Genomic DNA, 11156 nt, shown 5'->3' with positions numbered 1-11156 from the left:
TGACGAAGCTTATTTTTACCTGGACGGCTTCGTCAATAAACAGAACTGGCGCATATGGGGAACCGAAAAGCCCCATGTTGCAGTCCCATCGTCCCTGCATCCTCAAAAAGTACTGGTCTGGGCCGCCATTTCTTCCAAAGGAATCATTGGCCCATTTTTTAGATCCGAAACGATTACTGCATCACGCTATCTGGACATTCTTCATGAATTTGTGGCGGTACAAACTGCCTTAGACGACACTGCGAACACCTCGTGGTTTATGCAAGATGGTGCCCGGCCACATCGCACGGCCGACGTCTTTAATTTCCTGAATGAATATTTCGATGATCGTGTGATTGCTTTGGGCTATCCGAAACATACAGGAGGCAGCGTGGATTGGCCTCCCTATTCGCCAGACGTGAACCCCTGTGACTTCTTTCTGTGGGGACACTTGAAAGACCAGGTGTACCGCCAGAATCCAGAAACAATTGAACAGCTGAAGCAGTACATCTCATCTGCATGTGAAGCCATTCCGCCAGACACGTTGTCAAAGGTTTCGGGTAATTTCATTCAGAGACTACGCCATATTATTGCTACGCATGGTGGATATGTGGAAAATATCGTACTATAGAGTTTCCCAGACCGCAGCGCCATCTATTGTTGAAAATTGTAACTACTGTAATTTCGAAAGTTTGTCTGCCTGAAAATGTACTGTTGTCCCAGGCATATTGCAACAAACGGTGTATTTCTATCGCTGCTCGTTTAGTTTTTATTGCCGTTTCAAATATACCGGTCATTTTTGAAACACCCTGTATATATTACATATATCTTCACTTGTCAAATGAAGAATACATAAATGAGGTGACCCCTAACCTTCCAATGTTTGTTACATGTATAAATGGAAAAAGTGACATTGCAGGCCATAATTCAAGAAATGTCATAAAATAAAACTATTTCAAGTGCATGTAGAGTCAAAAAAATTCAGTTGTGATATTCTTCTGTTTGTGATGGTTGATGGTGAGGAATGCTGTTTTAAAAGAATTTGAGGTAGGTGCAAAGAAGCATACTGCTTAAAAATAAATTCTCTCTTTTATTCTCTCCTTTGCTGTTGTTTCCCTAATAATTCATAACTATTTAAAATGCAGATGAATAGTCCTTTATTGTTGGAAGCTCCTGGCATCTCCAAAGCTATGGTTAAGCATGGTGGAGCAATGTTGTGTGTCACAGTGAATGGGGATCTCAGCTTAACTTAATGCTTGGTCCATACTGATGGGTTAGTTGACTGTTACGACATAACAGTGGTTAGTAGGCATCAACATCTGAGGCACCTCCCGCACCTCAGTTGTGTTAGACTTGCTCAAGTATGTGAGGCTCTGCCTGAAGTAATCTTAGATTTCCTAATTGCCAATGGATACACCATAGTTTCCAATTTCTACTTTTTAAAAAAAAAAAAAAAAAAAAAAAAAAAAAAAAAAAAAAAAAAAAAAAAAAAAAAAAAACCATCTCCCCTAGATCATACCAAACTAGAAAAACCTTCGTGGAGTAAACCAGTCTTGGTGAACTCAGTGTTCCCAAGCTGTGTGCTGGTCAGTGCTGTGTGCTGTCAGACCTTTATTTCCCTTAAGTTCTGAGCATGGTTCTTTGATGACAGTGTGGCAGTGGAATGTTGCATGTTATGGAGAATAGGGATCTTGGCTTAACAGCCCATATTATAAGAGCAGTTGTAACCTCTACAAAAAAAGAAAGGAAGAAATCAAGATGCACTACATTTTGATGGAGGAGTTGGCTACTGAGGGGAAAACAGTCATTAGAAGACAACTTTAGGGGAACCTGTCACTGCTAAGATACGCTAGGCTTAATCACTTTTAGATGTATGGGGCACTGCCTAAAATTACTTTTAACTCCCTAGTTGCTCATGGGAGCACCAGTCATTATTTCCATTTCTTGTTTCAAAATTTTTCTAAGAGATTGCTGTGCCTTCCCTTGAGAGAAGAATTCTCATTTTACAGTGGCACATTAATGGGTTCAGAGTACACGTGGAAGAAATCAAATCATTCTTGTGCTTACAAAAATACTTCAAATTATTTGACAGCTCTTTGTTAAAGGGTTGTAACCTGTAGGCAGAGGACAACCTCAGTTGGGGAGATCTAAAGGTGGTGTGGCCATACTTGTCGACAAAGGGGCCACTCCTCACTTCTGTCCTTAGCCACAACCCTGAAAGGAGACTACATTAGTGTATGCATCCCAAGTAGTATTCATGTGTTACCTCTACTTATTCCCCTAAAGGTGATTTTGGTCTAGAGGCTCTGAAAAATTCTTGATCATTCCTCCTATGTTGGAGTCGGTAACATTGTGATGTGATTTGGGACTGTATCACCAAAGTCTTCATAAGTTTTATACCTTCTGAACAGTGGTTAGAGCATACAAGTATTTGAGCTCTGCTACAAAGCATTTCCCTAATAATTTGTGTAGGCAGTCTGCCACAGCTCATAAATATTTAAAGAATATCAACTTCTTGCATTCAATAAGCAGCTAATAAAACAAAACTTTTATTTGCTACCAATTTCAGTATTCTGATCATCATGAGACAACATAAAAATTGTTATTGCAGCTTACACAGTATCATTATTTGCTGTAACATAAATACTAAAAATATTAAGTATAAAGTGTTTTACTCTTTATTATTATCTTACAACCACAGTCCGCAAAACTGTAGATGCATAAATTCCAAATTCTGTAGCGCTCGTATGAAAAGCATATGTCCTCTTACTAAGTGAAGAGAGCTACTGTGAGCAGGCAGGCAAACAGCTCTGCAAAGGTTCAAATAACATCATTTTACTAAGGTTAGCAAGTACAGACCATAGCTGTAATTACTGTATTCTATTAATTATTCCATTAAATCTCAATTGTGTTTGTCATGTAGGAAAGAATAACAACCTTCACTGTATGTGAGACAATCAGAGGGATCCCAGCTGAGTGTTCTTGTGCCCTATTAATGCTGTATTGATGAATGGAATTCTTGCAAACTATGGAAAGAAGATATTTTAACTCTCCTCCTCAAACCTATGAAGGACTGTATATGCTCAAAAAGTATTTGTGGTGTCACCCTCACCAGCTGTACAGAAAGACCATGGTTTTGATGGGTCTGCTGCTGCGTTCTCTAGATCTGAAATTCCAGCACCAGTATGATTACTTTTTGAAAGTACACAGCTAATTTCCTTCCCTGTCCTTCTCCAATACCAGTTTTTACTCAATTTCTAATAACTGTGATGTGAGATTAAACTTTTTAGAATGCAGTCAGCTTTCTAATCACTTTCTGTGTGGTTCAGTAACCTGACTGCTGCACGTGAATGAATGATTGTATGGCATTATTAGCTAGAGATGCCATCTGGGGTTGTCCAGCTGCCTGAGTGCAAGCCTTTTTATTTGAACCGCTTTGGTGACTTGTGCATCAAGGAAGATGAAATGAAATGATTACAACACAAACACCCAGTCTCCGGCTAGGAATCAGACCAGGGACCCTTCAATCTACGAGGCAGTGACACTAACCACTATACTTCAAGCTGTTGAATAGTTACACAGGAAAACAGCTAACAGGTGTTTTCTCTTACTGTACTGCAATACTATTTGAGGTTTCATATTCTTGGACACCTCCAAACATTAAAATCTATAATACAGGACCCCATACAGAAATCTAAATTCAGGAACAATTTTCCAAATTTTGCTCTTTATCAGCTTGTCAGAAGCCACAAGACAGTTGCAATTCACAAGTAAGAGGCTGTCAAAATGGGTGTAAAGCCCAGGTTTTGAATTTTTTTCATAGAATGCAGTTCATGACAAGCATGATCATATTCTTCCCTGACCTGATTCTCTCAGTGCCCTCTAAACAATTCAATTAATGTTCTCAGGTTAAAATGTAATTCAGAGAAGGTGACACTTTTTGTTCTCCTGTTACAAATACAGGGAAAGGTCATAGCTTTCTGCAGAGCCCCAGAACATGTTGCAATCCACAGAAATGAGCAAACAGATGAAGCAGCTAAGTGAGCTCTTTGAGAGCAAGCTGCAATAAAACAAGCCATGCCCTTACAAGACTAGGCTTTGCTGTTGAGGTAGAAGTTCATTTTTCATTTATGGTTGGAAGAAGACTAACTGCAAGCAATGGACAATAAGCTGCAGTCAGACTTTGTCTGGCTGCACTGTTTTTCTTTCATATCACAGAGACTGAACAAGGAAGGTATAGGGCATTGTGCTGGACATGTGACTTTCTGCTCGCATGAGAGGAACCAGTACTCTATGGGTGAGCAGAAGCAGAGGTGGGAGGGGGAGGGGGAGGGGGGGGCAGAGAGAGAGAGAGAGAGAGAGAGAGAGAGAGAGAGAGAGAGAGAGAGTATGTGTGTGTGTGTGTGTGTGTTAAATGGACATTTTAGGAAAACTTTTTTTCTTAATAATGTTATATCATTTTAATCAAACTTGATGTGTTTTAGTATTGACACTAAAAATAAACATGTCAAGCACATCAGTCCGTCTCAGCATCTTAATTTAGGTTTGCTACGATTTCTCTAAATAATTTCAGTGAGTGTCTGGATGGTTTCTTCCTTCATTCTTACATAATTGACCTAGTTGTCTGTCTCGGATGACTTATCAGATAAACATATACTAAACTTCCTCTTCAAACTTCCAACACATATCATATATATCTATTTAAGAAAAACAATACAAAGCCATATCCTCCAGTACAAAAATTCATAATTTCCTCATTGTTCCCATTATCCACTGACTAAATACAGAAGTCAAATTTGTTTTCTTCTTATTTTTTTTCTTCTTAGAAAGAATTCAGTTGTTTCTTTCTGTCGATGATGATATAAATGAAACTTCACCATTGTGGACTTAAACATGCTTTTCGTTATTCTGCAGATGAGCTCATAAGCATGTTAACTGGACATACAATTTAGAATTTGGTTGTGAAAAGCTGAATATTTCCATGCTTCATATTTGGGTCCTTATACTATTACGCCTTATTAAAGATCTATCATGTTACCTTCCAACATAATAACTATGATCCCAGTTTGTTACCTATAACTATTGTAAATATGGCTGATGCTGCTTATGAATACCCTTGAAGTGTCAACTCCAGATTCAACATACTGGCCAAGAAATCATATGGTCAGTTTCTGATACGAAAGAAGTTTGCAGAAGTAGATGAGGAGTTACTGAGCTATAAATCTGTCATTGCCCATTTATTTAAAGTTCAAAAACATGATCTGTCTCATTAGCAGTGATCTCAGTTAATTGACAACATTAATTATTGGCTGTGTATTCAGTCTACTAGGTAGTCAAATGATAAATATGTTTAAATAGTTGTGTGGAGTTTCCAAATTTTGATTTTTGAATAAATTGTTTATGAAATGATTAAAATGAGTGAAACCTATGCTTAACAATCAAAATGAGTTATAAAGATGTTTCTCTTCACCCTTCATGGGATGAAATGTAAATAATTACGAAGATATAATTTGTATCTGTCTGTTCTGCCTGTGGGGTTTCTCAGTGTAGTCATGTATATATTTTGAAGCAGATGGAGGTAAGCAGTGGCTAATATATATAACTAGAAAACAAGAATGTTTCAAACTAGAAGTTTCCCATCTACTACTATTATGGATAACTTTATATCCCACTTGTGGGATGAATGGAGTAATCAAAAACTGTTTGTTTCTTTTTTTATGCTTTTTTTTTTGCCAAATGGTTAATTAGTTGTTACCAGTTTTGTAAACTGAAAATTGAAACGAAGACCCAAGTTTTCCACCTTATTATCTGATTATCTGTTCACATTCAAGCTCATAACATTATAACCTGAAACCAGTTTACAATAATGATGTCCACTGTAAATACACCTCTATTTTTATAAGATGTAGATAACTGTTATTCTTTGACAATCATCATTAGTCTCCTGTAAATACTTGCAAGTGGTAGTTAGTGCGCAGCAGCTACTTGTTAGGTTATGTTGATAGCATTAAGCAGTAGAACCTTCTAGGATATGGAACAAACAGGGCTTACATTATATTATTACTAAAAGACAAGCAGATCACAGAAACTTCTTCTGTAGACTGCTGAATGCTGTTTGTGGTTACACCAGCTACATTTAACCAAGTAAATCAGAAAGAAAGCTACTATTCAAAAAAAGCTGCTACTTCCTCATTATAAAGCAACTAGTTTTTCTCCTATTAGTAGCGTAATAATTATTTGATAAAACTACACTGAAGAGCCAAAGAAACTGGTACACTTGCCTAATATCGTGTAGGACCCTTGCAAGCACGCAGAAGTGCCACAACACAACATGGCATGGACTCGACTAATATCTGAAGTAGTGATGGCGTGAATTGACACCACCCTCCCAGGGGACACCGCCTTATAGTAGGCACCTTCAGTGCCGGGCGGGAGGGTTTACGTGCTTCGGTGAAGTCGAGAGCTATGCCGGCGGTAGCATAGCTACTGGCAGGGTCTCCCAAGCCGGACTGGTCTCGACAGAGGAGCCAGACAAAGTATGTCCCACAACATAGGGCAGGGAGGGCTCTAGAGGCGTAGTGAAGCCAGCTTCCCTAGAGGAGTAAACCTCATACAAATCCTGGTCCTCCAGGTTGGGGGTTGGGCATGGGGCTAATAACCCCATACTGTAAAAAAAAGAATATTACGGAAATTCAACAGAAGCCTCGGAAACTGGATGGAAAGCATGTATCACGACCCCGGCAAAGGAAACGGATAAAGGATCTAACAGTAGCATCGTGGAATGTGAGGACAATGCTTCAGCCTGGAAAAATGAAAGAAATAGCCAATGAAATTTTAAAATTCAAATATGATATTGTAGGGCTACAGGAAATAAGATGGCAGGGGAATGGGCAGATAGATAAACCTGAGTACTCATTGGTATATAGTGGACCAGAAGAAAGAACAGGCCAACTTGGAACAGGGTTTATAATAACTAGGGAAGTTAGGAAAAGCCTTCTAGAATTTGAACCTATAAATGAAAGGATGTGCAGACTCAGACTAAAAGGTAAATTTAGGAATATATCAATAGTTAATGCACATGCACCAACAGAGGAAAAAGAGGATATAATTAAAGAACAGTTCTACGAAGACTTGGAAAAAGTATGCTGTGCAGTACCTAAATATGGCCTGATGCTAGTAATAGGAGATTTTAATGCAAAAATAGGGAGGAATGAACATCCGTATGGAGTTTCTGGAAAATATTCACTACATGAAGAAAACAATGAGAATGGAGACTTACTATGCCAATTCGCAGCAAGGAATGATATGATTATTAAAAGTACCTGCTTTCCACATAAAAGGATCCATCTGGGTACTTGGAAGTCTGCAGCCAATGGAGTAGTCAATCAGATTGACCATATTTTAGTGATTGCACGCCACTCCACGTCAGTTACGGATGTACGGAGCTGCAGAGGACCAAACTGTGATTCAGACCACTTTTTGATAAAATCAGTCTTGAGAGAGAAACTGTCACTAACAAAGGGCAACAGAATGGGAAAGATAATGAAATGGAATACAGACAAACTGAACATCCCTGATGAAGTAAAAAAATACCAAGTAACACTAAGCAGAAAGTTGAGTAATGAAGAGACCACAGTAGGAGTAGATGAAAGGTGGAACAGGTTTGAAAAAGCCATTAAGGATGCTGCAGAGGAAATAATAGGCATAAGAAGGAACAGAAGAACCCAGGAGTGGTTTGATGAAGATTGCAGGTCAGCAATAGAGGAAAAGAACAGGGCAAGAACAAAAGTGCTACAGAGAGAAACCAGAAATAATGTGGAACAATATAGAGAATTAAGGAGAAGAGCTAACAGACTGTGCAAGAGAAAGAAAAGAGAGTGGAATAAGAAGAAATTTCAAGAACTAGAAGAACTAAAGGAACAGAGTGAAATAAGAAAGTTCTATCATGCCATAGGCAAAATGAAGAATAGATTCCAACCAAAAACAACGGCCTGCTCCAGTAAAGATGGGAAAATGATAAGGGAGGAAGAACAGATAGTGGGAAGATGGGAAGAGTATTTCAAAGATACACTAAGCACCAGCCTAGAAGATGAAGAGACCTCTGCACAGGAGGGAAGAGTGGAGCTGGAAGTAGACAATGAAACCAATGAGGCAAGAAAGCCAACACTACAAGAGGTCTCCCAGGCTGTGCACAAGTCAAAAAACAATCGAGCCCCTGGGGAAGACAGCATAATTGCTGAATTAATAAAAACTGGTGGTGAGGCTGTAATAAAGGAACTACACACACTAATATCAGATATATGGGAAACAGAAACTATGCCAGATAATTGGAAAATTGGAATAATAGTCCCCATTTATAAGAAAGGGGACAGAACAGCATGTGAAAACTATAGAGGTGTAACACTCCTAAGTACAGCTTATAAGATCTTCACAAGTATATTAAACGAAAGGATACAGAAGTGTGCAGAAGGCATACTAGGGGAATATCAGTGTGGCTTTCGACCAGGCAGAGGAACAACTGATCAAATATTTGTGATAAGGCAAATGATGGAAAAGTTCTATGAATATGATATAGATCTGCATTTCTTATTCATTGATTTCAAACAAGCATTTGACAGCATAAATCGGCAGGAACTATACAGAGTACTGAAAGAAGTTGGAATATGTGCTAAATTAATAAGACTAATCAGAATGACAATGACAGAGACAAGAGCAAAAGTAAAGGTCCTCAGCAGAACAAGTGATAGCTTTGACTTTAATAAAGGTGTGAAGCAAGGGGATAGTCTCTCCACTGTCCTATTCAACATAGCCCTGCATAGTGCAGTAAATAAAATCAACAAAAGAGGCACCATATTTATGAAAACTAGCCGGATATGTGCATACGCTGATGACATTGCTATAGTAGGAAGAAATACCAATACACTCCTAGAAACATACCGGGCAATGGAAACAGAAGCCTTAAAATTGGCCTCATAGTAAATGAAAACAAAACAAAATATATGGTAATGTCACAATCTGAGGCCAGAAGAACCCCCAAAAACCTAAACATCAATGGGAAATGCTTCAATGGAGTGTCCTCTTTTAATTACTTGGGAGTCCTAATAACAAATGATAACAGTATTGGAAAGGCTATAAGAGAAAGAATACAGGCAGGAAACAGAGCTTACTTTGCAAATATGCAGCTTTTCAAAAATAGCCTTGTTACAAGAAAAACTAAACTGCTAATATATAATTCCCTAGTCCGCCCAGTTATCACATACGGCTCAGAGGTATGGACGTTGACAGAACACGATAAAAATGCTCTAAGAAGCATTGAGCGGAAAATACTACGCAAAATCTATGGGCCAATAAGGGAGGAAGAAGGCTGGAGAATACGCTACAATGCCGAATTACAAAGGTTAATACAAGGCAGGGACATAGTAAAATTTGTGAAATCACAGCGAATACTATGGCTAGGACACTTGGAGAGTATGGCAGAGGATAGAATTCCAAAGAAAATGATGAAAGGTATGATCCATTCAGTTAGGTGAAAAGGGAGACCTAGAAGAAGATGGATCGATGAGGTAATAATGGATATCACCAATATGGGAGTCCGGGGGGGGGAAAAGAGCAGCAAATAACCGAGAAGTGTGGAGGAAGATTGTTGAAGAAGCCAAGGCTCACCAAGGGCTGTAGAGCTACTGAAGAAGAAGAATTGACACCATGAATCCATCAGGGCTGTCCGTAAATCTGTGAGAGTATGAAGGGGTGGAGATTTCTTCTGAACAGCACGTTGCAAGGCATTCCAAATGTGCTCAATAATGTTCATGTCTGGGGAGTTCAGTGGCCAGCGGAAGTGTTTAAACTCAGAAGAGTGTTCCTGGACCCACTCTGTAGCAATTATGGATGTGTGAGGTTTCACATTGTCTTGCTGGAATTGCCCAAGTCTGTCTGAATGCACAACGGACGTGAATGGATGCAGGTGATCAGACAGGATGCTTACATACGTGTCACCTGTTAGTCATATCTAGACATATTAGGAGTCACATATCGCTCCAACTGCACAAGTGTCACACTGTTACAGAGCCTCCATCAGCTTGAACAGTCCCCTGCTGACATGCAGGGTCCATGGATTCATGAGGTTGTCTCCATACCCATACACATCCATCCACTCTATACAATTTGAAATGAGACTTGTGCGACCAGGCAACATGTTTCCGATCATCAGAATTCCAACATCAGTTTTGACAGGCCCAGATGAGGTGTAAAGCTTTGTGCTGTGCAGTCATCAAGGGTACATGAGTGGACCTTTGGCCCCGAAAGCCCATATCAATGATGTTTCGCCGAATGGTTTGCACACTGACACTTGTTGACAGCCCTGAAATCTGCAGCAATTTACAGAACGGTTGCACTTCCGTCACACTGAATGATTCTCTTCAGTCATCGCCAGTCCCATTCTTGCAGGACTTTTTCCGATCACAGCGATGTCAGAGGTTTGATATTTTACCAGATTCCTGATATTCACAGTACACTCGTGAAATGGTTGTATGGGAAAATCCACACTTCTTCACTACATTGGAGATCCTGTGACCAATCGCTGATGCGCCGACTATAACACCATGTTCAAACTCACTTAAATCTTGATAACCTGCCATAGTAGCAACAGTAACCGATCTAACAACTGCACCAGGCACTTGTTGTCTTATATAGGCGTTGCTGACCACAGCACCGTATTCTGCCTGTTTATGTACCTCTATATTTGAATACACAAGCCTATACCAGTTTCTTTTGTGCTTCAGTGCAGTAGGTTTCAAAGAAAATACTTATCAGCACCTGTAAATGTGGAGCCCGAGTTACAACAGTCCAGGATACTTGGCATATAGCTAGCAGACTGTTCACTTGTTGAATCTAGATATTCAGACAATTTGTGGAAGGAATAGCTAATTAGGGAAGATTTTAATTTTCTTCTGAATTGGTTGGGAGTCCCAATTTCAGGCACTGTTAGATCGGTTCTTATTGAATACCTTTACAGCAAACAACATAACTCCATTCTCAGTGCTAGACAAGGAGGCAAAATCTACATGAAACTTATATTTTGCCTTGAGCTGCAATTTATTTAGATCACATTTCAGTATCCTTCCAGCTTCCTTCTGTTGAACAAATGTGATATCACTCTAGGTGCACTGCCCCACAAGACA

This window comes from Schistocerca piceifrons, chromosome 1 (assembly GCF_021461385.2).
Source record: "Schistocerca piceifrons isolate TAMUIC-IGC-003096 chromosome 1, iqSchPice1.1, whole genome shotgun sequence".
Lineage (NCBI taxonomy): Eukaryota > Metazoa > Arthropoda > Insecta > Orthoptera > Acrididae > Schistocerca > Schistocerca piceifrons.
The sequence above is the reverse complement of the archived record's forward strand: the minus strand, read 5'-3'. Positions refer to the sequence as shown.